Raw genomic sequence first — 25,120 nt, 5'->3', positions numbered from 1 at the left:
GGCAACAGGACATCCCCTTACAGAAGGGTCGCAGGGAGGAGATAAGCCAGTCAGGGTGCAGTGTAGCAACAATGAAACATGCAACTTTCCTCTAGTTCTTAAATGATTCCTCCCCCCCCCCACTATCATGATCCCAGTTCTACCTTACAAATCTGGCTAGACCAGAGGATATACACTGGTACAGATAGGAACTGGAAACACAGGGAATTCAGGACAGATGATCCCTTTAGGACCAGTACTGAGAGTGGAGATACTGGGAGGGTGGAAGGAAGGTGGGGTCGAAAGAGGGAACCGATTATAAGGATCTACATCCTGGGGGATGAACAACAGAAAAGTGGTTGAAGGGGGATATAAGATATGACAAAATAAAAATAATTTGTAAATTATTAAGGGTTTATGAGGGAGCGGGGAGGGATGGGGAAAATGAGAAAGCAGAAAGCAAATGTTTTGAGAATAATGAAGGCAATAAATGTACAAATGTGCTTGACACAATGGATGTATGGATGTATGGATTGTGATAAGAGTTTTATGAGCCCCCAATAAAAATGTTTAAATGTATATATACGTACATATGATGGTGACAGAGGACTGAGTTTAACTTAATTCTCTTACTGGGTATATTTAAGAAAGAAAAACATTCTCTAGGGTTTATTCTACTTTTCTATAAAAAGCACAGAGTTGACTAGTCTAGCCTTCTCTGAGTCTATAACAAACAGTAAAGTCAATATTTTTTCTTTGTTTCAAAAAGTATATTTTCTAGCATTTCAGAGTCTACTTTAAAACAAATGTTTTATATGCGTAGAGAGAGAACGACATTTCGGAAACAAGTGTATGAGTCAAGAGATTTTATCCCAGATGTTGTCTATGATTAAAAAAATCACTTCTCATCAAATCATATCTAACTCACAGACAACTCATGTGTGTCAGAGTAGAAAATTAACCTTTGGCACCACCCAGACAGGGCAATTAGCTTCATCAATGTAGTCTCCCTCTGCCTAAATTCCTCACAGCCAACAGCATCCTCTAGTTCACTAACTTCTTCATGAGTTTGAGACATGTCTCTCCAACTACTAAGTGTAGCCTTAATATTCAGGGTAGCCCTAATATTCAAACCCGCCATGCCACCCGTTATTGGCATGGAGCGGTTATTGAACTTGCATTTGTCCGAGTTCCTCCAGCTGAAAAACCTGGATGAAAGCACAGCCGCTCAGTGTGCTCAAGTAGATTGTGGGCCACGGGGTTTCAATGCTGATTTTTCGGAAGCTGACCTCAGGACCCTTCTCCCAGGTACTTCTGATTGACCTTGTGCAACCAGTTGTTTGGCTAGCAGCCAAGACCACTAAAAATGTGCACCATTCTGGGACTTCATAAACTCAGGGAAGGCATTCAAATATGTATTGCATCACTTATTCTGCAAGCATTCAACTAGAAGCTCCTTATGACAAGCTGTGGGTTAAACAGAGGAAAAACAAAAAATGAAAAAGACTTACTAGATGCTGTAAATTTCCAAATCAGCTACACTTACTCAAACGCACTGCCATCAAGTGGGTTCCACGCAGAGCAGCACAACGGGGCAGAGGAGAACTTCTCTGTGGGTTTTGAAAGGGTAGAAAGCCTTATCTTTCTTGCTCAAAGCAGCTGGTGGTTTCAAACTGCTGACCGTGCAGTTACCAGCCCAATGCTTAAACCATTACTCGGCCAAGGCTCTTGTCTAAATCACATTTTAAAAAACAACAAAAACAAACTCACTGCGATGAGTCAATTCTGAATCCCAGCAACAAGCAAGGGCAGAGTGGAACTGCCCCTCTAGGTTTCTGAGGCTGTACCTCTTCACGAGAGTAGCAAGCCACCTCTCTCTTCTCCAAATCACACAGATGATACGGAATAAGGATATTCTAAGTATGATGTAATTTTAACATTGCTTGAAGTAATGGTGATCAGAAAGTAATCAAAATATTTAATATACAAACGAAAAAATGACAAAAGCACAAGAGTGCCTAGATATGAAAGATTTCAGGCTAATCATTGTTATCTCCTTAAATAATAATATCACTTGGAGTTAGACTTTACTTAGTTAAATGTGAATATTTATCTGATTAGAAACCTGGTTTCATTTTCCTGGCACAAGAATCTCCGAGAAAACATTGCAGCATTTGAAGTTCCATGATAAAGAAATGAAAAACAAAGAGGTTTTTCATAGATGGGTTGAACTCATGTCTCTATGGAAACCCTCAACTGCTTTGTTGGTCCAGGTCTTAAATTGGCAATCTGGACTAATTTTCAATGGTAAAAATACTTTGACAACTTAAAAACATGCTTACCCATGCTCTTATGATCATAAATGTAATTTTCAAATGACAGCGAAGCACCGTGGAAAGGATCTCACTATGTTAAAGACAATTTGTAATTTCTTTAATCATCACCAACTTCACCTGGCAAATCTGCCTCTTAAATCGGAAACAAAGCCAATGAATGTCGCTGCGCCAGAATAAACCAAATCTGGCGTGTGGCCGTCCTCCAACTCCACCACTGCTGCAAGAACAGGGACGAGGACTTCCTTTGGTCCAGACATACGGTCTGGGGGTTTCATAGCTTTTACTGAATCATAGAATGAAAATAGACTTAACATCCTATCCCAAACAGGTGGTGTGTCTCTTGTTTTTTCAAATTTAGAATATTTTTACTTTCTAAATTAGAGATCAATTTTATCATGCCTTGTGGTCATTGGGAAAAGCAGAAATGAGACATAAAAATGTTTGGTTTCCATTAATGATTTTTAAAAATTATTTCTTTCATATTTTAAATTACAAAAAAAACCCACACCATATTTGAATACCTCATTGTTACATTTTGCCGCCAGGAAGGATTGGCTCCCTCCTTTGCAAGGTCCCATGCTTAGATGAGCCAAGGGACAGGCAAGATAAAAAGGTCAGGCAAGCTGGAAAAACCTGGATTTTAAATTGTCTGGTCATACAACTTGATTGGCACTTGGCCACATCCTGAAACTGTGTTACCACCGTGATCACAACTGTCCAATCTCCTACTGGACACATATACCAAACACGATCAAAACTGAGACTGTTGTAATATATTCTTAAGGAAAACTGTTATTCCAGTCAGTCTTTTACTTTAGCATCCCTTTTTCTCTGATCCTCTGTGGCTGAATTTCTGGAGACAGTGGGGTTCTAGGGGCCAAATTAAGTCAAGTTGTCTGACCATCTTTCTCTTTTTAAAAAAAATCATTTTATTAGGGGCTCATACAACTCTTATCACAGTCCATACATATAACTGTGTAGAGCACATTTGTACATTCATTGCCCTCATCATTCTCAAAACATTCGCTCTCCACCTAAGCCCCTGGCTCCTCATTTCCCCCCTCTCTCCCCGCTCCCCACTCCCTCATGAATGCTTGATAATTTATAAATTACTATCTTGTCATATCTTGCCCTGTCCGACGTCTCCCTCACCTGCTCTTCTATTGTCCACCTCCCCCAGGGAGGAGGTCACATGTAGATCCTTGTAATCAGTTCCTCCTTTCCAACCCACCCTCCTTATCCCCTCCCAGTATCGCCACTCACACCCCTGATCCTGAAGGAATCATCCTCCCTGGATTTCCTGTGTTTCCAGTTCCTATCTGTACCAGTGTACATACTCTGGTCTAGCTAGACTTACAAGGTAGAATTCGTATCATGATTAGGAGAAGGAGGAAGCATTTAGAAACTAGAGGAAAGTTGTATTTTTAATGGTTGCTACATCGCACCCTGACTGTCTCGTCTCCTCCCCAAGACCCTTCTGTAAGGTGATGTCCAGTAACCTACAAATGGGCTTTGGATCTCCAGTCCGCACTCCCCCCTCATTCACTATGTTAAGATTTTTTGTTCTTATGATGCCTGATACCTGATCCCTTTGACACCTCGTGATCCCACAGGCTGGTGTGCTTCTTCTCTGGCCATCTTTCTTAACTTTTCCATTTGGCTCAGATAGTTTGCTTCTTTAATTTTTTAAGTTTATTATTGGGCCAAGAGTGTGAACAAGCTGATTATATATGTGTATATATATATATTTCATATAATTAACAAGGTTTTTCAAATCATTTTATTGGGGGCTCGTACAATTCTTGTCACAATCCATACATACATCTATTGTGTCAAGCACATTTGTACATTTGTTGCCATCATCATTATCAAAACATTTACTTTCTACTTGAGCCCTTAATATCAGCTCCTCATTTTCCCCTCCCTCACAAACCCTTCCTAATTCATAAATTATTATTATTTTGTTATATCTTACACTGTCCAACATCTCCCTTCACCCACTTTTCTGTTGTCAATCCCCCAGGGAGGAAGTGATATATTGATCCTTGTAATTGGTTCCCCCTTTCCAACCCACCTTCTCAGTATCACTACTCCACCTTTTCAGTATCGCCACTCTCACCACTGGTTCTGAAGGGATCATCTGTCCTGGATTCCCTGTGTTTCCAGTCCCTATCTGTACCAGTATACATCCTCTGCTCGAGCCAGATTTGTACGGTAGAATTGGGTTCACGATAGTGGGAGGGAGGAACCATTTTAGAACTAGAGAAAAGTTGTATGTTTTATTATTGTTTGCTTCTTTTTTATTGAAACTTTCTTCTTCAGGCTTCCTTGACATCACTGTCACTGAGCATGACAGTTTCAGAGACTTCTAACATCTCCTTCTACAGCTTGTTAGTCATTTAGGGTCCTGAGGTCCCACCACAGCCTCTACCTTTCTTATACTTCAGATTCTTACTATATTATTTAAAGTTCATCTACAATCTTAACTACCACTGTTATGACACTAAAAGAGCTGTGAGCACTTTGTGGGCTATAAATGGAGCTGCTACCTGCCAGGTCAGGGGATCAAACTCACCAGTTGCTCAACAGGAGAAAAGTGAAGTTGTCTTCTCCCCAAAAGATTTAAAAACTCAAACTCACAGGAAAGTTCTACTCTGTCCATAGAGGCATAGTGAGTCAGTAGATGGATGGCAAAGTAGACTCGATGACAATGAGTTTGGTTATTTTTTGTTTTAAAGAAACCATGAATAAATTTTACCTCCAAACCATACTTTGCTCTTAAACTCAAGCACCCATTTTAAAATAATTACATCCAAAGTGTGTTGAGTGCCAACTTTTAAACAGCTAACAAATAGCAAATAAATAACATAACTGCACTTAGAACTTAACCACAATTTGTTGTTCCCATTCTATTCCTTATTCATGTAAGGATTCTGATGTTTACCCAGCTACCCTAACGAAGAACCATGAGAGTCTTCTAAGATCTCCTTTCCATCCATTCTCTTTAACAGCAAACAATAAAACCCCTAATATTCTACTGACTTGCTCTACCCCCACTGCCACAGTCAAAGACTAACCCTTTAGTTCAAGCTCACCCATATTACTGAAATAATGGTAAAGGAAACAGTTGGTAAATCCCATAACTGTTCTTTAACTCAATTCTCAAAATACTAAACAGAAATAAAAAGAAATCTCTTTAACATAATACAACCAAAAGATTCTATAAATATTATAAATTGACGGTAAAATGTTAAAAGAATTTTTTTAAAGTCAGGAACAATATAAGAATGACTGGAATGAGCACTCCCTCTCACTGCCATCAAGTTGAGAAACCCTGATGGCAGGCAGAACAGTTACACATTGGCTGCTAACTGCAAGTCAGCAGTTCGAAATCACTAGGGACTTTGAAGGCAAAAGATGAGGCTTTCTACTTCTGTAAAGATCTTCATCTCCAAAACCCACAGGACCAGTTCTACCCTGTCCAATAGGGTCACTTAATCAGAATGGACTTGTGGCAATGAGCCAGTGAGTGAGTCAGTGACACTCCGGCCAAGACAAACAAAAAGTCTGAAGTTTAGAAAGACATAAATAAAAGTATCACCATTACTAGGGCAAATTATCTAGGTAAAGAAATTAAGGATAACACTGCTAAAAGTAATCATGAATTTCAGTAAAGCTGTGATATAAAAGATCAATCTTTTAGAAAAGCAAATAATACTTATTTCAGCAAGAAGAACTTTTAAATTAAGATATTGTTTACAATGGCAATACAAAGAAGGACTTTTCTAGAAATTCACATTAAATATTATACTTTTAAAATCAAGAACAAAAGCATCCTAGAAGGAGATAAATATGTTCATGTAGATTCTGTCCAAATTAGTCTAAACCTTCAATATAATTCTCATTCAAACACAGAGTGTGTGTTTGAGTTGTATATGGGTTGACATTGATAAACAGGTCATGAAATTCAACAGAAGAATAACAGGCCAAAATACCCAAGACAATTTTAAGGAGGAAAATAAGGAGGGATAGACTTATAGTAGCAGACATTAAGACATCCTTACAAAACTAAAGTAATAATAAAAACTTCGTGTTCTTGATGGTTAGTCTAGATAAGTGGATCTGAAGAAAGATCTCACAAACAAACACACCTGTGTATGGAAACATAAGAGAAAAGGAGAATTATAACAGAGATGAAATAAGAGATGAACGAGTTAATAAATGGTTGGTATTCCTCCAATGATTCACATCCTCAGAAACTCAAAGGAGCAATTCTATATCCTGTTGGGTTGGCATGAATCAGAATTAACTCAATGAGAAAGAGTGTAAGTATGTGGGTGATGGGAGTTAAACCGAAAATTGTTCTTCTTCACACCATTATCAAAATCAAGTACCCATGAGTTAAAGGCATAAATCTGCAGGAGAAATATAAAGCTGTTTGTTTGTTTGTTTTGGTATTGAAGAAGAAATTTGCATTTTTCTTATAAAAAGCCATCAGAAGTAACATTAAAAGACTACCCTATACTTGGATAAAATATTTGCCATGCACACTTATGACAAAAGATTGTGTTTTAGGTGTACAAAGAAAGTCCACATTCAATGACAAAAAATATACAAATGCATGAGTTAACTACTATGAACAGGAAAATCTAGATGTCCTATACACACATGAAAGCTGTACCATCTCACTACTAAATTGGGACACACAAATTAAAGCAAAATAATACCACAGGCACGCACGTTAGCAACTAAAGTTCACGAGGATGCAAGCCAACAGGGACATCTGTTTCTAATGGAGACTAAGCCAGTGACACCATTGTGAAATGCAATGGGCAATGCAGAGTAAAGTTGAAGAAGGGTATATCCTACAATGTCATGATTGTAACCATGAATTCTCTGTGAATATGCCAGTGTACAAAACCATACATATATGAAGATGCCATTGCAGCATTAGGTGTTACGGAAGGGAAATGAGAACAACATATCCATCAGTAAGAGACTGACTAAAGCTGGTGGAGCAGTGGTTACGTGTGGAGCTGCTAATCAAAGGGTCAGCGGTTTGAAACCACCAGCTGTTCCATGGTGTACATTTCTGCCATCAAGTCCATTACAATCATAGCGACCCTATAGGACAGGATAGCGCTTGCCCTATGGGTTTCCAAGACTGAAACTCTTTACTGAAATAGCCTTGTGTTTCTCCAGTGGAGTGGCTGTTGGTTTCAAACTGCTACGCTTGCAGTTAGCAGCGCAACACGGAACCACAACCCCACCAGGGCTCCTTCTGCTGGGTAAAGAGTAGGCTTTCTACTCCCAGAAAAACGGACAGTCCCTGAAACCCACAGGGGCATGTTTACCCCATCCTATAGGGTCACACATGAATGCCTCCTTCTCACACTAGCCCCATCGTGACATGAGCCCTGCCACCCAGGTGTCATCCGTGTCTCAGAAGACAACAATAGCCAACCCCACTCTAATGTAATCACGGTTGCATTGATACCCATCTTTCTTTGCCAAAATGTTGAATATCTTGAAGACAGTGATATTATCTAATTTTCCTTTCGCAGTCAGTGTGTTTCAGAGTGCTTTTGTGTACTAGAAAATCAATAAATGGCAGGTGGATGGATGGCACATTTTTTCTCAAATAATTGCAGACCTTCGTAGAAAGGTATTCTTCACCACTTTCTGGCTAACTCCAGGGTACTCTGAGAGTTTGCGTGGCCTCTGTCACTCCCCTGCACTCGTACTCTCATTTATCCCAAATTCCTACCTTATTGAAACCAGGCCTAAAACTCCTTAGACAGTATTCCCACGCTCTAGATCAACTCCCTCAATCACAGAGTGTCTGCCATTCTCTTCTGGTGATCAAACTACCTCGGGATCAAAGTGAAAACAAATGTTGAAGAATTGCTTAAAGTAGGCACATTTTCATTTTCCTGCACATTCTACTATAACCCATGATAGAGTTGAAAGAATGCTGGCATACATTCTCAACCTATCAAACTTTTAAACTCTTTCTTATCTCTTCTCTAAAGAAGGGGATAAACATATTTACCTTGAAAGGTTGCTTTGAATACTAAATGAAAAGATATAAAAATGCCTTGCAGAATAGCTGACCTTTTGTAAAACTTCAATAATAATACTCTCTTCCCTTTTAATTTTTAGTAACAGGATATGTCGAAATTAATAGAAAAACACTGATCACTATAATTAAAAGGCATTCCTTTTCCCGTATATTAATAGTGTATTATCTGTGCATTTCCAGCAGGCATCGCATCTTTCAAGCTAAATATACATATTTTTCTGTTGCTGGACTAAATGGTGAATTAATTGAGAGCAGGGCTTAAAATCATTATGATCTGTAAGTCACTCCTCATGTTCACATTCAGTTAACTATTGTTGGCGACTCACCCCCCCACTCACAAGATATTTCATTTCTCACAGTGGTGATAGATGTATGCTAATTTGGCCATGACCTCTCTTGGAACCGCACATCAGTGAACTGATTGGCGAGGACAGAGTGTCCAGTGTGGTTATGGAAAGCTGCAGAGTCAACAGGGACATTCAACTTAGCACCACGTAGTGGCCATCCTCCAACCAACCAACCAAGCAAACCAAACCAGCCACATAGAAACCCAACGTTATTATTTTTGGAAAAGAGTTTATTTTTAGAAAATTCACATTTCAGCTTTGACATTATGAGCCAAGTAGATCCAGAGGTGAGACAACCAAACATTAAAACAGCAAAAAGAGATCCATCCCCCCATTCAAACACAAAACTTTCACTCTCTTTTTGGCTAAAGACATCTTTTAAAGCTCAATTCTCACTAGGCTGACTCAAAGAGATGTTAAGAATCCCATTTTCTTTCCTCCTACCCTGTTTTGTTATCCAAATAATTCCCATTGGTATCATCAACAGAGACTCTTGATTAAGATCAACAGATGGGAGGCTCATGAGTTGTAAGCAGCCAGCTGTAGGTCAACATTATTCACAGCCTCTGACTCCAATTCAATTCCCTTTCCTACACACCTGTAGTCTCAGAGCTATATTTTCTTGACACGTGTCTCCTTATCCAGGCCAAAACTTCTTACATACATGCAAACTAAGCTGAATTTTCCCATACTTGCTTGCATTTTTTAACCAAACCATAACAATTTTATGACTGCTTGCCTCAAGATCTTTTAAATTCTTAAAATAAGATAATTAGAGAGATTCTTTCTTAAAATTAAGTACAAGGAAAAATAAGCATATATTTAGAACGTGAATCTTAGTTACATCTTCCAAAGTAATTTAAAAGAATTTCCTGTATGTATGAAGCAAACGTATCATATTTAATAGTATGCATATTATTCAAATGAGTTCATTCTAATCACTCCTTTTCAGAAACATTTTAAGACATAAAGTTTAGGTGCATATTCTCACACATATATATTAAATTCCAGAAAGAACAGTAAATAAAGATGGAAGGCAGCTGAGTAAACAATGTGAGAAGCTGAACTATAATGAGAAGAACAGAGCATTCGGAAGACTCACTAACATCCCATGAAAATGGAAAAACAGCCTTGCTTGCTGAAAGTGAAGAGGATTTGAAGTACTTGCTGATGAAGACCAAAGATTATAGCCTTCCGGTTGGATTACACCTTAAAGTTAAAAAAAAAAAAGCAAATCTTCACAAATGGACCAATAAGTAATAATGTGATAAATTGAGAAAATATTGCGGCTGTCAAGGATTTCCCTTTACAAGGCTCACAGGCAACATGCATGGGGCAGTATCAAATGACACATGCATTGTGTGAAAGTTCTATAGAAGACCTGCTGAAAACATGTTAGAAAGCAAGGAGGTCACCTTGAAGACTAAGGTGTGACCTTGAAGACGTGTGCCTGACTCAAGTCATGGTATTTTCAATTACCTACCAACCAACCAAGTGCAGCCTTAACAATGAATAAGGAAGACCAAAGAAGAATTGATGCCTAGGAAATACAGTACTGGAGGAGATTATTAAATACCTGTGGATTTCCAGAACACAAACAAATCTGTCTGAGAAGAGCGGTCACAGAGCTTCTCAGAGGAAAGGAGGGTGATGAGGCTTTGGCTCACCTATTTTGGACTTGTTGTCAGGAGAGACCAGTCCCTTGAGAAGAATATCATGCATGGTAAAGGAAGGTTCACAAGAAAAAGAAAGACTCGTTAAAAAAAAAAAAGAATGGACACACTGCAGGATGGGCTCAAACATAGCACCTTTTGGGAGGAGGCACTAGGACAGGCCCTGTTTCATTGTGTTGTATCTAAGGTTGCTATGAGCTGGGACTTATTTAAGAGCACCTAGCAACAACAACAGTCGGCAGGTAACACTCTCAACATAATGGAGGTATTTTGCTAGTGTTTCAATTAAAACAATTCATATAAATGAAGTCCATGTGAATTTCTCCAATGGTTTCCTCTGCCTGCACAATGAGACCACTCACTGAGGAGGAGTTCGGTTGGTGGGTCCCAACTGCTGGGGTTTCCCAAACAAAATGATCGCTAAACCAAGGCTTTACTTCAGAGAGAGAACTCAATCACCAAGCTGGGACAGAGATTCAAATGTGGCTAGAGCCCCGGCATGTGATAGAACGAATTCTCAAGGATTTCACACACTGAAATCCTGTACTCATTCACTGTCATGGAGCCAATTCCTACTCATGAGGAGCCTCCAGGACAGGGTAGGACTGACCCTGTGATTTTCCAAGACAGCAATTCTTTAGGTTAGTAGAAAGCCCCAGCTTTCTTCCTCGGAGTGGCTGGTGATTACCAGCCACTTGAACTGCTGACCTTGGGGTTAGAAGCCTATCTGGTAGCTTCCATGCCTCTAGAGCTCCTGACAGACATCGTGTACACAATTATAAAAGGAGATTATTATCTCCTCAAAGGAGAAGATCCTCATGTCTTTATCTGTGTAGTCGCTATGAAACCATGTGAACAGAATTGAGTATCTTTTTTAAGAAGAATACATTATAAATATTTGTAGGACATTAACTTTGTACATTATGTCAGTGTGAGTCAGGATACACTAGACAGCACTGAACAATAATAACGTGCTATATAATATTAGTAGGGTACCCAAGTTTTTCTGAGGTATCTTGCTTTCAATGTGTGAAGAAAGTAAAATGTTGTCTATTAAATACTCTTGTCTGTATAACTAGTTCCTTAAATTATTTCCAGACATAAAAGTAAATAGATCTGTAAAACAGAAAAAAATAAGAAAAAGTTAATAATTATGTAGATATTTTATCATTGTTTTGTTTTTAGTATATTTATCAATATAATTCAGATAAAATTTTCATTAATTTTCCAAAGCTATATAACAAAATCAGGGAGCCCTGGAGCTGATGTAATGGTTATACATTGGGCTGCTCACCAAAAGTTCAGCAGTTTGAAACCAGCCACTCTTTGGGTAAAAGATAAGGCTTTCCACTGCCGGAAACAATGACACTCTAGAAAGCAACAGAGGCTTTTCAGCTCTGCCCAGCCCTACAAGATCACTGTGAGTCAGAATCTGTTTGATAGAAGTGAGTAAATATTGTACTTTATGCTTGAAGAAATAATGTGTGAGGAAAACAAGCTTTTATAATTATAATTGTGTATTGTAAAACCAACTCATAGACTAAATAATACAAGGCCCACAGTGCTGAAAGCTGTTATAGATTAAAATTGTTTAATATAAACATGATTTGGTTTACAAATGTGTAATTAGCAAAAATGGCAAAAAGGGATCTATTATATAAATCAAGACGTACAAATCCCTGTGATATCATCAGGATACATTCTATTTCTTTACACAATTAAAACAGCATTTTATCAAGCAATGGACTTTTGTTGCAATAAAAAATTTTGCCAGTTCACTCATTGAATGGCATTTACTCAGCAAAATTCTTCAAATTTCTTCAGCAAATACTTACTGAATACCTACTGCTTGCTAAGCCGAGGTGTTAGGAACTGCAGCCGGCACTGCTCTCTTAATCAAGACACTTAACTAAAGCGGCGCTGTAGTTACCCACTCATGTGGCACTTAGTCTCGCTGGTTTCTTAAAAATACATCTCTCTCTCCAACAAACTAAGGGCTGTTAGGGGGTGTTTTGAAGACTATTTTATATACTTATGCATTCTAAATCATAATTATGTAGAAGCTCAATAAATATTGCTCTTTCGTTATGATTTGTTCATTTATTTATTCAATAAATATTTATGGACTGCCTACCAAGTGATGGGAGACATGAATGACACAATGCATAGTATCCAGCACACTGGGTAAGCAAAATAAGCTTAATATTAATGAATGATATCAGTGCATGTGTGCTTAAATGACGCCTACCTTACCTCAGTTTTCTCAATCACTGTGGACTTTAGGGAAACCAATCATCTTTGTGTTTAATCAGAAACGGTTTTGCATAACTAAAAAGAATGGAACATCATTTAAATATCCATAATGTAGTGGGAAGGACCATAGGATGGCATTCCCATTCCACTTGAACATATCACAAACAAGAATCTGCTACTTCTGAAACAGGCTATCTGCTTGTAGACAGTACTGCAGAGCAAACAATCAAATAAGCTGAAGTACATGAAGAAGAATGTGGCATCAGGATTTGAGGAACGCTTATCAACTTGCAATATGAAGAAGACACAACCTTGCTTTCTGAAAGCAAAGAAAACTTGAAGCAGCTTCTTTCTTTTTATTTTTTTTTAGGGCACCAGGAACAACAATCACTAGCAGCCCAGGTAACAAAAATTATGCTTACGAAATCTCTTGATGTCGATTCCGCACGTAGAGCAACAGAGATGCCCTACGTGTGCCACTTAACGACAGAAGCCCTGTTTTTTCACTTGAAGTAGTTTCTAATGAAGATTGAAGATTGCAGTCTTCTGCCAGGAGTGCAATAACGCAAAGAAAGCCAAAATCTTCAGAGCTCAAGCGATAAACATCATGGTAAATGTAGAAAAGACTGGTGTGGTCAAGAATTTCACTTTGCTTAGATCCATAATCAATATTCATGGAATCAGCCGTCTAGAACTCAAACAACTTTGTACATGGGGTGAATCTGCTGCTCAAGACCACTTTAAAGTGTGCAAGGGCAAGGATGTCACTTTCAGGACCAAGGGACATCTGACCCACGCCGTGTTATTTTCAATCATCTCCTATGCCTGTGAAAGCTGAACAGGAACAAAAGAGACTGTTGGTTATATATATATATATATATATCACCAACATGGACTGCCAAAAAAATTGGACTTCAAAACAACCAGCATGTGCAGAACCAAAGATGGCTAGACTTCATCTTGCATTCTTTGACTCTGTTCATTGGGACCAGCCCCAAGAAAAAACACTGTGCTTGGTAAAGTAGAGGGTCAGCAATAGAGGAAGACCCTTAGGGAGAAGGATTGGCACCCTGGCCGCCACACTGAGTTCAAACATAAGAAGTGTGAGCTGGCCGAGAACAAAGCAAGGCTTCCTTCTGTTGTACAATGGCCGCGATAAGTCAGAACCCCCGGGGAGCGTGGAGTTTTGATTCCAAGTTCTCCCGATAACATCCTATGGGTTGCTTACTATTACAATTACTCCCGATTTCTCCGTTTTATTGAGAGCCCATATAATCAAGGCAGTAATGGTGTACTGGTGAAAAGGCTCATCTACCTTATGGTTTGCCCCCTAGCCAATGCATCTCATTATGTGCAATTAGAATCTGTTAGTGAAAGCTTGCATGTTGCTATAATGTTGAACAAGTTTCAGCAGAATTTCCAGACCAAGATGAGCTAGGACGAAAGGCTTGAAGAGGCACTTCCAAAAACCAAGCAATGAGAATCCTGTGAACCGCAATTGTATGATGATTGTGCCATGAGCCACAGCTAACTCTACAGTACCTAACAGCAATAACATAGGCCAGGCAGTCAGTTGAGTCTTTACATACACTGAGAGCATGTGAAATAGAAACTGTACCACTAGCTCCATTTTACAACACCAAAGTGAGGAGCAGAGATTTAAAGGAATTTGACCACACAAAGCCATTGCCAGAAGTTTTAGCAAAGTCTCTCTGAGGTCATATGGCCTCTATTTTCCACTGCACAATTCTTGAAGTAGAAATCTGTCTCATTGTTTTTCTATCTCTCACTCATTGCCATCGAGTCAATGTCATGTGCATTTCCAAGACTGTAACTGTTTGCTGGCATAGAAATCCCAGTCTTTCTCCTGCCGAGCTGCTGGTGGTTTCGAACTGCCAACCGTGGTGATTGCAGCCCAACACATAACCACTGCACTGCCAGGGATTCTGTAGTTGGGCTTTATTTCGCTAATGCACCGCTGTGTATTCCATATGGAGATCTGGTGATGTGATGGGTTACAACCTGGACTGCTAACCATAAAGTCAACAGACCTGCTCTGCAAGAGAAAATGGTGGTGTCTGCTCCTGGAAAGATGTGCAGGCTCAGAAATTCAAAAGGCCAATTCTGCTCTGTAACACATGTTCATTATGAGTCAGAATGGACTCGTAGGCAGTGAGTTTGGTTTGGGAGTTGGTGTAGTTAGTCCAGGGTTTTTCAATCTTTCCATTGCTGGAGACAGATTGAGGTTGATTGATTTTCTGAGAAACCCCATAGGACAGAGTAGAATTTCCCCATGAGTTTCCAAGGCAAAAATATTTACAGAAACAGACTGCTGCATTTATCTTGCTTGGAGCATCTGGTGGGATTGAACCACTACCCTTTTTGTTGTCTCCTAAGGGTATCACCAGAGTACCTCCCTAATCATCTCCCTAGTGAAATGTAGGGCCAGGTAAGTTTTGTTGTGAGACCTGCCTGTACATTGGAAGATTATAGTATTCCCTATCTACTTCATAGCACACTCTCCAATTGTAACACAACATGGCCAGATATCTCTGGGCAATGAAAACCATGAATTTAGTCACAAAAACTGACCTCGGGGACAGGTAATTAAATAGAAGGCCTTAAGAAATGGAACTGTAAAGACCGTTGGTGGTGCTATAGGTTTAACTTTTGGCTGCTAAGTGCAAGGTTAACAGTTCAAATTCACTAACCACGGTGGACTGATAGTCTTGGAAGCGCTAAGCAGTAGTTCTGTTCTATAGGGTCACTATGCTCCGATTAAGGATCTATCTGCTCCATGGCAGTAAGTTTGGTTATTGTTTGGTTTAATAAATGAAACTGTATTTGAAGTTTATAAAACTTTAATTTCATAGTAGGAATCAGAACTTAACTTCAAGTTCTTTTGTCTAAAAAAGAAACCAATAAAGTAAATACACACGCCACAGGGTTGTGTGTTTCAAATATTAAGAACTTGAATTTATTGAATGGCCCTCTCTGTTTCAGAAGCTTTGTTGTTTTACTATCACTGTTTCTGGGGTGTTTGGCTCTATTACAAAATCAAAACTCTTCTTGAAATAGAGTTATTCCAAAAAATAATTTTAAAACAACAACAAAAAAAAGAAACCACATTACATACATAATATTTGCTTAGCTTATATTTGTTTTTTTATTGTCTGATCATGAACAATTGAGTCCTTTTAAAGTCATAAGGATTTTCCTTCTCTTTTCTTCCAACTTCACAACCAAAGGCAAAACACAAGGTTAGTAAAATTGCTTGTGAGGATTTATATTACACTTCAGTCATTCATAAGATCATGGTGATCATATTATTTCCTGTTGCTCAATTCACTCATCGACAACACTCTAAAAATCTCATGCCTGGAATCAATGTATTACATAATCTAAATGTTAAGCACATTCAGAGAATATAGTATATAAGAGACATTCTTCTCTAGAGAATAAGTTTAAGACTAGTAGTCCATCTTGATGATGAAATGCAGATTCCCATTAGAAAACAAATCATTCATTTAAATCACTTGACTAGAATTGTTTTCAAAGGAAATTCATCTGGTTACATTTAAGGTTCAGAAAAAAATCATGTACACACATAGTCTTTGGCTTACAGCCTCATGGATTTTTGTGGGATCCTCATTTGGTTTAAGCTTTTATTCTTTTAAAAAGGGACTCCCAGAGAGTTACTGGGAGAATTTCAAACAGATCATATAGATCAGAACTCCTGTATTTCCATTCCTGGGGTGAGGTACAGGTACTGTGACAGGGGCCAAACCCAATCCAGGGATACATACGGCAGTCAACTAAATAGGAGGTGGAAAGAAAGCGGAAGTTAAAAAAAAAATTAAGACATGGGTAGGTGGGGAGCAGGGCACTACCCCACCCAAAGAGAGAGGATTGTTTATATCTCCACAGGAGAGGGAGAGAGAGATCAGGCTTCAACCCGATATGCAAAGATGTGAATACACATACAGGCATGAACCAGGGAGCCAATAGAGAGACCTGTGGGACGGCTCCAATCTCAACTACGTAGACACTATGACCATGAAGAAAGCACTTCAGAGGGCCGTGTTGTCATTAGCATTTGTGAGACCAGCTCTGAAGCTAAAGCTTGGGGAGAGGGGCACGGCTGATTAGAGACCACAGGAGAACGGAAGAGGGATGGAGAGAGAGGGGAACATATCCTGGCCCACCAAGCCCTGAGGGTGATATTCCTGCTCAGAGCAGACATGCACAGAGAGGGCCATAGGGCCTGCCCCACCATGAGACACGAAGTCCTTCACTGACCCATAGCACTATGGGGACAGTACTGGAGACACAGTGCAGGAATTGTGCACAATCCGACCCCATCACATTAGGGTGAAACACTAAGCAAGAGGAGCTGCATAAAGGCCAACAAACAGACCTTGAACTGTGTATAGGCTTCTCCATTTTTGTGAGAGGCTTTCTTTTTGTTGCTGTTATTTTGCTTTTGTTTTTGTTAATATTTTGTTAGTTTTGACTTATTTCATTGTTTTGTTTGGATTTGCCTGGTTTTTGCACCTATTAATGCCTCTGCAGGTCTATCTAGATAAGATAGGCGGGGTAAACAATTTGGAGATGAAAAGAAAGGAACCAACGGTTCCAGGGGGATATGGGAGAAGGAGAGGTGGGAGAAAGGAAGAGAGGAGGACCAACTCAGGGACAAGGAAACACCAAGTAAACTAAAATAAATGGAGAGAAGGATGTAGGCTGCCAAAGTCATTGTAGCAGCAAGGAAATACTAAACCCGAATGAAGGCCGAACATGATGGTGGGCAAAGAAGAAAGTAAAGGAAATAGAGGAAAGAACCAGAAGGCAAAGGACATTTATGCAGGTCTAAACACAGGCATGTACATGTGTAAATATATTTATATATAATGAGAGGGTAATAGATCTATGTACTTATAGCTATTTTTAAGAATTAAGGTTGCAGATGGACATTGGGCCTCCACTCAAGTACTCGCTCAACACAAGAATACTTTGTTCTAATAATCCAGCACTCTGTGATGCTCTCCTTCCTAACATGATCACTGAAGACAAAAATGGGTGCATTAGCAAAGGTGGTGAAGAAAACTGGTGGTGCCCAGCTATCAAAAGATATAGCATCTGGGCTCTTAAAGGCTTGAAGATAAACAAGTGGCCTCTAACTGAGAAACAACAAAGCCCACATGGAAGAAGTACAAACAGCCTGTGTGATCATGAGGTGTCAATGGGATCAGGTGTCAAGCATCTAAGACCCAGAACAAAATCGTACCTAATGTGAATGGGATGGGTGGGGGGGCTGGGTGGGTGTGGAGTGAAGACACAAAGCCCATCTGTAGACAATTGGACATCCCCTCACCAAAGGGTCACAAGGAAGAGATGAGCCAGTCAGGGTGCAGTATAGTACCAATTAAACACACAACGGTCCTCTAATTTCATTAATGCTTCCTTCCCCCCACTATCATGATGTCATTTCTGCCTTACAAATCGAATTAGACCAGAACAGGCACATTACTACAGATAAGAGCCTACAACTCAGGGCCAACAATGAGAATAGAGATACCAGGAGGATAAAAGGAAGGTGGGGTGAAAAAGGGGGAATTGATCACAAGGATCAACATATAACCCCCTCCCAGGGGCATGAACAACACAAAAGTGGGTGAAGGGTGACAAAGGATGATGTAAGATATGAAAATAATAATCTATAACTTATCAATTGTTCATGAGGTAGGGGGAAAAAGGAATTGATATCAAAGGGCTCAAGTAAAAAGAAAATGGTTTGAAAATGATGATGGCAGCATATGTACAAATGTGCTTGAGAAAATGGGTGTATGGGTGTATGTGGATTGTGATAAGAGATGTGAGAGCCCCCAATAAAAGTGGGTTGTGATAAGAGATGTAAGAGCCCCCAATAAAAGTACTCAATAAAATTTTAAAAAATAAGAAAAGAACTCCTGTATTTCCAAAAGCTAAGCCTTCACAGTGACTGGTAATCTTTTACCAAAAGAGGTGAGTGGACAAATTCTATGCCTTTGACTTTTCTGATCCTTAATGTTTTTGTTCTAATACCTAAAATATACTATATCACATATATTTATTATTCTACAAAACACCAAAAGGGTACACACTGAGGGCAGACATATCCTTGAACTATTCAGAAGAAAAAATGCTTTTGGAATCTCTGGGAGAATCTACTACTGTACCATTTACTTGTGGAATTAGCAGTAGTCATAACACTATTGCTTTCTATGACAATCACTTCATGTTGAGTTATGTTCCGTTTGAAGACAGTTTGATAGTGACTCAAAGTAACATCAGTGAGAGGAGGACAGTAGAAATTTTCTTTTGTCTACATTCTTTGACTCTTTAATTATTATTATCTGTTTTTTTCCACTGATGAGAAAATGGATTCCTCCAAAAATGCAATAAAAGAGGAATAGTTGAAATTTCTTATTTCATATTGTATTATTGTTTTATTTAGATGCTATAAGCAATTTTCTTCAATATATAATATGGTTCAAAGATACACTATTAGATTTGCTTTTTTAAATAACTGTGTTCTTAAAAGATTTAAATACTGGGTTTAATATATATATATATATTGTGTGTATATATAGATCTATATATACAATAAAATGTAAAGCATATATATATGCTTTGAATTTTCTTGAGGCCACTGGCCAATGGTTTCCCATCATAATTAACATTCTTAAATTGTTTTTTCAAGAATAAGTTCAAAATATATAAAATGTTATCAATGTAAAACTATTTACAGAGTATATTCATAGTAAACTACTTGTAAACAAAAAGATTGATAGATGTGTTGTCATTGGCTATTGTGAGACTAGCAAGATGTGCCATGCATGTTTCATCTTGATAATCACTTTAATTTCAACTTATGAGAAATAACTTGATTCCTATGGGAATACATATTTAAACTGTAAAGTGCTGGACAACAACACTCCAACTCGTGTCTGTGCATCTTGCATCGGTTTTGGTTCAGGCTGTTTTTCCAACAACGTTTCTATAGCACACACACACGTAAAAGAGAGATTCTGACGTTGACGTACAGCATATTTGTTTCCTGACTAGTATAATAAATATAACGTCTTTCTCCAGTTCAAAGTTTGGAGAGGTTTTCTAGCATCCTTTGGGGATTGGCTACGTCCTAAGCTCAGGGTCCCTTGGCTGCGATAGAGCCCCCCATGTATCTATCTTGCACCTGGACTCCTCCACCATGGTTGTGGGGATAAGGAGAACCAACATTCTCAAGCAGATCATGAAGCTGACGCTGCCTGGCCTGCGTGTATAATGAAGTCCCTGGACTCTGCCTCAGGAGTCTCCTGTCATCTGCCACAATCTATACAACCAGGACTGGCTTTTCCCAACTAACTTGTTATTGTTCAAGAAGGGTAAAAAATCAGACTCCACAATTCTGGACATAAATGTAGATTTGATACAGCCCTTCAAGTCATAGGCTTGGCAAGCCCCACCAACAGGTTTCCTTTATTTGCCTGATGGGTAAAGGTAAGAGATTTGGGGAAGAGATGCTGACAGAATTATATGACTTACCTCTAAGTGACTGTTAATAGGGTTAATTGTGATTGTGAAAATTTGAGAATCTGATAAAAGCATTGATTGGTCAGCTTTGCCTTCCTGTTGGTTTAAATGAGTTTTCTCAGAAAGAGGAAGGGAGAATCTCCATGCCTCAAGAATGAAGAGGCCACAATGGAGCTCTTCTTTGGACTCCACGATCCATGTACATGAGACCTTCTTCAGCTACGGGAAACCGGCAAAGGAGCCACAGGAGCAGAACCTAGACCTGGAGCACGCAAGACAGAACAATGGGACCCCTGCGGGACACCTTGCCCACACGCAGGAAAAGAGCCGTGACTTTGTGCAGTGGCTCGCTTGCCCAGTACTCTCTCCAGGTAATAGTTGGGAAGAGCTAGTTGGTTTTTTAGCTAGAACAAGAGTGCCTTTGAACTAAGGTTTAGGGCAGCGATTCTCAAACTGTGGCTCGTGGCCCTTTTTGGGGGTCGAATGACTCATTCATAGGGGTCGCCTAAGACCATCTGAAAACACGGTGGTCTTAGGAACCTGGGCACCGCTCCTCTACCCATCTCCAAGGGGGTCCGCCCACATGCAGAGACGCGCACATACGAGTACCAGGTGTGAAGACTGTTACCCATGCTACACCATGCTTCGAGACAACATTTCATTTATTTGTCATTAGAGATAAATATTTCACGATGTGTAATTACTTATTGCTTGCGGGATTGACCACTATGTTTCAATTATATTCCATTTGTAACAATTCTGCATAACATGACAATTCATAACAGTAGCAAAATGACAGTGATGAAATAGCAACGAAAATAATTTGATGGTTGGGGGTCACCACAACATGAGGACCTGTATTAAAGGGTTGCGGCATGAGGAAGGTTGAGAACCACTGGCTTAGGGCATAGTGGGGTCCTTTTGAGCATGCATTGACAGCATTGAAAGAGCTTTGTAACATTGCCCAAGAAGGGCAGAGGACAAAGGGTTGTGTGGCTGAAAGGCCAGGAACTGGAGGCTTGTAGACTGCAGGCAACATTTAGAAAAAGCTGTCTTGACTGGAAGAACTGCTCCTTGAACATTTCTCGTACAGAATTATATAGCCTGTCACCTCCTCCACAAGCTGTGTTATTGTGTGGTCTGTGAACTCTGTGTGACTATTGCAATGAATTGTCAAAGTGAGCTGAGAAGAGCGAGGTAGGAGGGACAGGAGGGTGTCAGGATTGTAAAGATAGGGGGATGGAGACATGCCTGACCTCAGCCTTATATTTTATAATATCTATTTTAACATTATTTTTATTTTATTAACATTTTATGTAAGAATTGGCTTAATGACTAATCATTTTAATATGCCCTGTTCTGATATCTACATACTTTACTTCAATAAGTAACTGCTCAATCTCTTTGGAACATGGTGATATAAACAAATAAATAAAATCATGCTTGTACATGTACTAATACCAAAAGTAGGATCATGTTTAAAAAAATAGGACTGTGTTTTAAGCATCAGCAGATTTGATTGAATCAAAGTATTACAACAGTGTCGCTATGAAACGTTGCTCTACTTACTGGAAAAGGCACATAAATTAGAGCCATTTGATGAAAATGATGACATATGCGATCTCATTTGGACAGCCATGCTGAAATATTAGAGTTGGACAATACGCCGTTCTATTTAACTCCATTGTATAAATGAATTTACAAAATGTACTGCTTGCACTGTCATAGCTAGCAAGCCACCTCCCAGCAACTCTTTGTTCTGCGTGGCTCTGATTGATCATGGAGAATAGCAACACTCTTGAGAAATATACCAAGCAATGTGAATTGTAACAAAAATAAAAACAAAACAGCTAAAATAAAGACAAAACCCTGACCCCCTGGGGGGGGATTAGAAAAACATTTCTTTTCTCAAAATTCTAAAAATGATCATTTTAACCACTAAATTAGTTTAAATACCACTGACTCCTTCAAAGCCACAAATTTTTAACTTTCCCCCCACAAAATCTTAAAATACAACATTTTCCTTTAACCCTATGCAAGTTACAACAATGCTTCAATGAGGGTAAGTCAAAAAAGTATTACTACTGGGCTTCCAGTTAATATATGCATGAGTTTATTCTAAAAGAAGTGTTTTAAATCAGTGTCTGCAATCAGCGAGTGTGTGAACGACATGATCTCTCAATAATACACTTGCCTTGCTCTCATTAGAGTGCCTTCCAAAAATACTTTTTGTGCCACGAATAACATAATTTTGTAGTGAGTGCCAATAGCAAGATTTAAGCAGAGCTCAAGTAGACACTTCCGCTAATCACTAAGACTTTGTAACACGTTTTCAGGAATGCTGTGCCCCATTAAACAATACTTTGTAAGTGAATCAAGCATTTTAAGAACGTTTGGGAAGTTTTCAAAGATGAATTCAAGCCAGAAAGGTCATCTTAGAAAGTATGGCGACTCTTTGGGGGGAGTTCCAAAGGGCAACTTGATGGATTTTCCCAAAGGACCTAGGTAATCACTTGCATTATTAGGGAGAAGGTTGAAAGGTCTTCTTCTAAACACAGAGATACCGGATTGGTGAGGAAACGGTCATGGAAGTTGCACTGGGCACTTTATTTCTATCACAAGGCCTGTTCATTCTTCAAGGGTAACACCTGCCAGAAATCCCTTCACCCACAGCCCTGACCTTGCCCCAGCAGACTTCTCATTGTTCCCCAGACTCAAAGAGATTTAAAATGAACATGATCTGTGTCCCTCAAGAATGCCAAAATTTCAGTTTTGCTATGATGTAAACCGAAGAAAGTGGAACTATTCAGGGATGGATTGGAGATATGGAAACACCATCTTCAGAAATGGAGGCTATGTCAAGAAGCAATAGCTTCATATTTTGATACATTTGTTGGATAACATTTTCTTTGTTTCTATAGAAATCTACTTTTACTTTGCATTGTATTAAGACAAACAGCTTTCCTGTCACTAAATCATTTTGAGACCCTGAGCTACCAAGAAATTAATGACTTGATCAACTGATCTTCATTCACCTGCTGCTGTCTGTTTATGGCTACTACTTGTTGATCACAAAAGACATTTTGTATCCTTTATAATTAAATTTCTCTACTCCGTAACAGGGGAACCTACAATAATCAGTAGAAATATGCCAGCAAAGACCTGGCATTTAGATGCCTAAAGGTTGCCACTTGGATGAATTTTTCAGCTTTTATCTGACCAAAAGTTATCATCAAGAAATCAATTAAAAGAAAATAATCTACATCAGAAAAGATTATTTTAAGAAAATGATAAAAAAGACATCATTTTAAGAAAAAGGGCTTCAAATAGCAAAGGTATATTACTCAAATAAATCACAAAGTTTACAGATTTTAAAATATCTGTGGCATTTAAGATATGAATTGTGACTATGTTAATCACTTAACAGGAAATCTTATCTTCATTAAGATGGAGCCCTGGTGGTGTAATGGTTACACCCTGGGCTGCAATCCTCATGGTTGGCAGTTCAAAACCACTAGCAGCTCTCCTCTGGACACCCACAGGGGCTCACTATGAGTCTGTATTGACTCGATGTCAGTGAGACATATTTGTATACAGTGAAGTCATAATACTGTATTGTGACTACGATTTTATGATTTTTTTATCAAGAATCAACAGAACACAAATGCTAAACAATTGTCTAAATACAAATGTTTTAAATTTGCTTTTTAAATTTAACATCAGATACAGGACTAAAGGTTAATTCATGTATCATCGAGTGGATGACCTTGCTACCAGAGACCCCAGCAATGTCAATAACGACAAATTCAGTCAAGTTGAAATGTGATACCTTACGAATGGGTCTCCCTTTGGACCCATTTAAAGTTGCTTCTCTTTGTAATATTTGCTGCTATCTTTTCTACTGAGGTTTTTCAGGGTTTTGTCTAGTCACTCTTCTTGAGTATTTCTGCTTACTTCCTGGTTTTGTTTTGAATGATTTTCTGTATGGAAGATCCAGGATAGGTAAATCTATAGAGAAGGTAACTGGATTAATAATTACCTAGGGGCATGGCAAGGGAGGTGGGAATGGAACCGAAAAGGTAACATCAATGAATATGAGATGAAAGGCTTCTGAAATTGTGGTGACATTGCACCCTCTCCCGAACAGGACTGACGGATGCAAGTGCATGACAGGTGAAGTGCATTCCAAGAAGAAGTCTGTATTCAAAAGAAAAAGAAAAGTAACTATGGGTCCAAACCAAATACTCAGCAGTGTAGCTCTTACAATCAAGTCTAAATCAAGATGAATTACTCTGATTTCCTCACCCAAGAAGATCAGACTACTATCCTATTCCTTTACAGAAACGAGAATAAGGCAACCTTTAATAAATGTCTCTCATTATTTAATCGATATGAACATACTGTCTAGCTGCTTCCACTGCTTAAGCGAGAGCTGAGCAGTTCTCATTCTTCGAATCCCTAAGGAAAAGGTAACTGCCATGGCCGTTGGAAGTGTTTCCCACATTAACTCAGAATCAAAAGTGACTTCCTCAATTATATTAAAATTCCTGGATTTTCAGGACAGAACGTGTTGGGGATATCAAAAATATGAACGTTAAAAAATACGAAGCTTCCAATTGGAGGCAGTTGCTAACTAGTAGGTCTGCTTTGAATCACATTGCATCTTAAAAACCCCATTTTCCTAATTTAATTTATCTTGAATTGTTTTTGTGATGGAGTTGTTTGGTTTGCTTTGCTTTTATGTTCCAATGTCCTGCTTGTTATCATCAGCAGTGCGGTTTATATGAAAAACAGATGTCCCTCATTTCCATGAAGAACAGAATAAAAGGTGATAAAACTACATTCAGCAGGATTTAAGTGAGTGTAATAATGAAA

The 25,120-nt window shown here is 38.9% G+C and overlaps 1 protein-coding gene and 1 non-coding gene across 2 annotated transcripts in view; both read right to left on the bottom strand.

The window, feature by feature from the left end:
- The window catches only part of COL21A1 (collagen type XXI alpha 1 chain), a 186,268-nt gene that overhangs the window by 125,294 nt on the left and 35,854 nt on the right, over positions 1 to 25,120 (bottom strand). The gene's annotated exons all lie outside the window — the stretch shown is intronic.
- On the bottom strand, positions 13,038 to 13,171 carry LOC142454112 (U11 spliceosomal RNA). The gene has a single exon (XR_012785636.1). It is a non-coding gene; the product is annotated as a U11 spliceosomal RNA (small nuclear RNA).

The sequence above is a fragment of the Tenrec ecaudatus genome, chromosome 7 (assembly GCF_050624435.1).
Source record: "Tenrec ecaudatus isolate mTenEca1 chromosome 7, mTenEca1.hap1, whole genome shotgun sequence".
NCBI lineage: Eukaryota > Metazoa > Chordata > Mammalia > Afrosoricida > Tenrecidae > Tenrec > Tenrec ecaudatus.
This window is presented reverse-complemented; position numbering and strand designations above follow the sequence as displayed.